Source organism: Nycticebus coucang, chromosome 3 (genome assembly GCF_027406575.1).
Source record: "Nycticebus coucang isolate mNycCou1 chromosome 3, mNycCou1.pri, whole genome shotgun sequence".
In the NCBI taxonomy this organism is placed as follows: Eukaryota; Metazoa; Chordata; class Mammalia; order Primates; family Lorisidae; genus Nycticebus; species Nycticebus coucang.
Window position 1 is genome coordinate 20,354,235 of NC_069782.1, and position 6,000 is coordinate 20,360,234.

The 6,000-nt window shown below is 44.2% G+C and overlaps 1 long non-coding RNA gene across 1 annotated transcript in view; it reads left to right on the top strand.

The window, feature by feature from the left end:
* The window catches only part of LOC128580723 (uncharacterized), an 82,239-nt gene extending 76,892 nt beyond the window's left edge, over positions 1-5,347 (top strand). The window contains exon 4 of the long non-coding RNA XR_008378731.1: positions 5,251-5,347. This is a non-coding gene — a long non-coding RNA (uncharacterized LOC128580723). The remainder of the gene's footprint in view (positions 1-5,250) is intronic.
* The last annotated feature ends 653 nt before the right edge of the window (positions 5,348-6,000 follow it).

Below are 6,000 nucleotides of genomic sequence, written 5' to 3' on the forward strand. Positions count from 1 at the left end.
TCTACTGAAAATAAAAAAAATAGCCAGGTGTTATGGCGGGCGCCTATCATCCCAGCTACTCAGGAGGCTGAAGCAAGATTGCTTGAGCCCAAGAGTTTGGGGTGGCTGTGAGCTACAATGATGCCACAGTTCTCTACCCAGGGCAACAGAGTGAAACTGTCTCAAAAAAAAAAAAATTGAACAACAAGGACTTCTTTTCCCCACATGGTAGGCAGCCCGAATGATCTTTCCCAGGGGCCCGACCATGACTTTCTCTTGGGGAGCCCAGAGAGATGCTTCTTTCTAAACAGAACACAGCCTCTGGTGCATCTGACTGCCTCAGCTGAAGCAGGGGATACGAGGAGTGGAAAAGCCTTAATCATGCGGAGACCCTCACCCCCCAGCCTCACTGTGGAATCGTGGCCACTTCAGCGCCCTCCTCGGGGGTAGCGATGGGCACATCTCTGAATCCAACACAGATCAGGTGTATCATCCAAGCCCCCTCTCTCTACTGCTTTGCTCTGATTCCTGCTACCTACCATCTGCCCCTCAAGTCTTAGATGCTCAGAGCTCAGCCAGGATCTTCCCTTTGGGGGCAGCAACCTAAACATTTCACCCATTTTTTCTAAACCTGTTAATTTGGGGTTTCATTCCTCAGGCCCTTACGCTATAAAAATCTGACAAATTCATTCCTACTCACAGGACAATGGTTGATAATCATCCTGTCAGAATGGAAAAGGTAGACTGTAGAAGTCACGGCCCTGGGGTCGGTCCTATGCCCACCAGTTGGTACCTGATGACAACCTCAATTACACTTTAATTTCCTCATTAGCCAAATATGAGGAAATCCCTTTCTCACAGTGTCTGCAACATGGTAGAAGCTCGACCAATGTTAACCGAACCTGAGTGATTACAGTAACACACTATCGATTAAAAAAAGAAGAAAGAGGGGCGGCGCCTGTGGCTCAGTCGGTAAGGCGCCGGCCCCATATACCGAGGGTGGCGGGTTCAAACCTGGCCCCGGCCAAACTGCAACCAAAAGATAGCCGGGCGTTGTGGCGGGTGCCTGTGGTCCCCCCTACTCGGGAGGCTGAGGCAAGAGAATCACTTAAGCCCCTGAGTTGGAGGTTGCTGTGAGCTGTGTGACGCCACGACACTCTACCCAGGGCCATAAAGTGAGACTCTGTCTCTACAAAAAAAAAAAAAAAAAGAAGAAGAAAGAAAAGAATTCAACTGATGATGCAAGCAAGTAAAGAAATAGCCTTAGTTTTTTCTGCTGTTGTCGTTTTTGTTTTTTGCAGTTTTTGGCCAGGGCTGGATTTGAATCTGCCATCTCCGGCATATGGTGCCGACACCCTACTCCTTTGAGCCACAGGTGCTGCCCAATATCCTTAGTTTTTTGGGTTTTTTTTTTTTGTAGAGACAGAGTCTCACTTTATGGCCCTCAGTAGAGTGCCGTGGCCTCACACAGCTCACAGCAACCTCCAACTCCTGGGCTTAAACGATTCTCTTGCCTCAGTCTCCCAAGTAGCTGGGACTACAGGCGCCTGCCACAACGCCTGGCTATTTTTTGGTTGCAGTTTGGCCGGGGCCGGGTTTGAACCCGCCACCCTTGGTATATGGGGCCAGCGCCCTACCGACTGAGCCACAGGCGCCGCCCATATCCTTAGTTTTTTAAGCAAAATCCCTAAACAGCTGGTACCGAAAAAAATTATGATATCTCCCCAGAGATAATTTCAGGTAAGATTTTTTTAAAAAATAAATAAATAAAAATATTTTGTGTTTCCAAATGACAAAAAGGTACATTTAAGCAAAATTAAAGTTGACTATTTTTAAGTCAATTTTTAAGTTTCTCAAAGCTGGAGTTTTCTCCCTCCTGGGCTATTCTGCACTGACCACCAAGTTATAAGGTCAGGAGGGTCAAAACATCCGTGGATAAACTCCTTCTATCATAGGTCAGTTAGCCAGAAAGAGAAAGAGAAGATTGTAGTTGGGTTGTTGGTTGATGTCTATGAAAACATGATCCTCACAAAAGAAGAGAGGTGTAAGAGGAGAAACTGGGCTTCAGAGAGATACCAAAAAGGGAAAGTGGGGGAGAAAATGGAAGCTGCAGGGACAATAATACAAGCTCACGAGGAAAAGCCCCAGCGATCTGGGGACACTCTTGACTGTGCATAAGAGGAGAGTCAGGTCAGAGGGGATAAGGCGGAAGACGGCAGAGTTCTGCTGTCTGCAGAGAGGAGCTGCACAGCCTTGCCCTTCCTGCAGTAGGTGTTTAAATAAGAGGGGACAAAGGGGGAGTGTATTTGCAGAGGGCCAGAGAGCGAGTCAGCAGGCCTCTGTCCCAAACCATCTACTGCAGGGTCCACATCTGTGCCTCATCTAAGTCACAGATGCTCCCACTAATGACTAAGTCACAAGAAAAGGTGAACTTACAACCAGCATCCTCAGTTAAGAAGGAACTATGTGTAATTGGAAAGATTTCTAACAAAAATATTCAAGATGACACTATTTGTCAAATTACAAACGCAGTTCCCGGCATCCTACTCATTGAACTTTCTCCTACAGATTTCTTTGCACATGTGTGAGATGATGTATCCACAAGGTCATTTACTTGTAATTGCCAAGGTCAGGAAACCACACCATAGCTCACTGAAGAAGGGAACTTGTTCAATACATGATGGCATAGCCATATATGGAATCCTATCCAGGTATGAAACAAACAAACTGTATTAATAAAGGAAACATCTCCAAGAGACATCGTAGTCAACAATGGAAGGCTCAAAGGTGTACATTATGCTACATTTGAGGTAAAAATTAAAAGAAAAACGTTTTAAAAAAATTTTTAAAAGAAAAACATGCTAAAATACTTGGTTTTGTTTGTGTTTACAGAAAAATCTGATAAAAAGTGGGTATCTGCAATGATGGGAGGAGTTGAGTAAATGTGGGTAAGGAAAAGCAAAAAGGCTTTCCTTAGTATATCTTTCCATATTGTTTTGATTTCTGAATCGTAAATATATTATTGAACTTTTTTTTCAAGGAGAACAAATGCAGGGGTCCTCAAACTGCGGCCCGCGGGCCACATGAGGTGGTGTGATTGTATTTGTTCCTGTTTTGTTTTTTTACTTCAAAATAAGATATGTGCAGTGTGCATAGGAATTTGTTCATAGTTTTTTTTTTTTTTTAACTATAGTCTGGCCCTCCAACGGTCTGAGGGACAGTGAAGTGGGCCCCTGTTTAAAAAGTTTGAGGGGGTGGCACCTGTGGCTCAAGGAGTAGGGTGCCGTTCCCATATCCCGGAGGTGGCGGGTTCAAACCCAGCCCCGGCCAAAAACCACAAAAAAAAAAAAAATTTTTTTTTGAGGACCCCTAGAAAGGCTGTGAGTGGAGGCAGTTGAATCCCATTTATCTAAAAATGATCTTTCTACCCTGCATGGTGACTCTAGATGACAGTACTTTACTATATTTTCATATTGGGAGAACTCCTGGGTGTTTGTAATCTGTCAGACCTCTTGCAGGTGTAAGTATCAGAAATTCCAACTCAAGTTTATGGACATTAAAGAACCCCATCAACTCAGGAAGTGAGGAAGTCAGGGCTAGAATTGGCTTTGGAGACTGTAAGGCACAGAACGGTGCTTGCTGCTGAGAGGCTGAATAAATCACAGGCCCTCCAGGCCCCCCATGGTGTCTCATCCTAAACCACCCAGCAGATTGCTGGTATCTCCTTCAGCATTTTCCAAGCATCCACCCCGGAAGGTTGCTGCTACCCCAGTAGGAGTTTGGGACCCTGCTGGCCTTCATTTTAGAGGATGAATCTGCTGGAAGTGACCAAGGAGTGCCAGAAGCTTCTCCTCCAGGGCTTGAAAATGTGGTTGTTCTCTTGTGCAACAGACACAGTGCAGACACATGACATTCTGGAGAATGCGGGGCATTCAGAGCCAGACCAAGAGTATGTGTGTGGGGAGACGGCTGGGCTCGGTGACTTGCCAGAATCACGCAGGGGGAGAGAATGGGATACCACTTATCTTCCTCCCACTCTCCTTTCCTCATTCCAGGCCCAAACACCAGACCAGTATGTCTCCAACTGGGTAAAAAAATGGGACCATGGGACGAGGCCACATATAAAGGATGTTAGGAAACCCAAACACGGCACGACACGGATGCACTTAATTTGGTTTATAAAATGCAATTTCTGTGGAATCCTCTGTGTTAGTGTTTAAAAAAAAGACCAAAGGCAAAAAAATAAATAAATAAAAGCCCACTTGATGAGGAATCAGGAAAACAGTTCCAGACTGGAATCTGTTGTCAGCGGCTGTAGAACTGTTTGCAGGTTGCTGGATCTCTTTGTGTTTTTCTTATCTGAAAAATGTGATAATTAACTACATGACCAAGCTTACAGAGGCTAAATGAGAGCACAAGAACCTTGAAAAACATAAACATAACTTCGAAGTTAACAGAAGGTATTTGTATTACATAAATGGCTTACTTTTTTTTTTTTTTCAAATCTAAAATAGTTGTCAGCAAATAACCTTTGGTTTACTTAAGTCAGCTTTGGGGGTGGGGGAATGACAGGAGAGGGGATTTCAATTCTATAGTGGAATCTGCTGCTTTTTGTCCGTTTCCGATCCTTTTCTGATCTCTTTACTCTGGGTAGTGTTCAGCCCTCCTTGCCCAGGGGTGGACACGTGATTCAGGCCTGACCAATCAGAGCATCACACCTCACAATGGGTATGTGACCCCAGCCAGCCAATCAGAGACAAGGAGTTTCCGTTCTCAGGCTGGTTGTGTAAACATTGAGAGGTCCTCTCCACTGGACAGGGTGTAGGCCTGGCAGGTGTTATTTGCTCTCTCATTTCCTCCCAGAAAAAGAGAAGAGGCTATGGAGTCCTGGTGGCACTGGTGCATGTAGCCGTCCCCAAAGCCAGCCCCACTCCTTTGACTGTCTCAATTACTTGAGGCCATTAAGTCTAGATTCCCTTTTTTCCTTCTTGTTGGATTTCTTATCCCTTCAACTCTAAGAGTCCTGAATGATACAAGTTTCTGCTGCTGTTTCAGAATCTGTACAAAGATGAACCAGTGGTGCCCTCATGCAAAGCTACGTGAATTTAAAAAACATACATTTTAAAACCGTAACTTTATAAAGCCCAAATGGATCTGAAATCATCTCCCAGATAAATACCCTTCATAGCAGTACCCAGGCGACAGTTTATAATTTAACAGAAACACACATTACTAAAATAAAGAAATTTTTTTTTTATTTTACTCTTTCAGCCATGAAGTCCAAGGAAATGCAAGTTCTTGGAAATTAGAAATTATACAACAAAACAAAACAAAACGGATAAGACCAGCTTTAGAGGTTGCATGGAATCAGCAGAATGTGACTGTCTGGAGTGATTTTTGGCCTTCTCAGTTTGCCAAGACAGGTGAATCATTTGGTCTAGACCATGTAACAATTTTTGTCGTAACTGTCCAGGTTGAAGAGAGTTGTCATAGAATGGCTGAGCCCAAACAACTGAAATGTTTACAGCACACAAAGCAAAACAGTCAACATTACTGGGTGATACAGACTATTTATCATTACACTAATTAGTAAACAGGAGTAAACCCCATCATGCAGCACTACAAACATCCTGTCATTCCTTCATTGGTCATTCATTCATTCATGAGTGTGTTCAATAAGTGTGTTATAAGCACCTACAGTGTACCAGGAGGCACTGTGTTAAAAGCTGGAGTTACAAACATTTAGGCTCATCCTCTGCCCTCAAGGAGCTCCTGATCTAACTGCGCAGAGAAGTGGAGGTGAAGAATGACAATGAATCCTGAGAAGAGCTGGTAAGATGTCTGCCCACAGCAGGACACAAGCACAGGACTCACTCTACCACAGGGTCCATGGAAAAGGAATGTGATGTTCTTCCTCCTCTTTGGAATATAATGCTTGACATAGCTTTGGTCACTGTCTTTCAGTTCCAGTGTTGCAACGGAGAATCAGGGCAATACAACAAGTTACAGCAGATGCAGAAA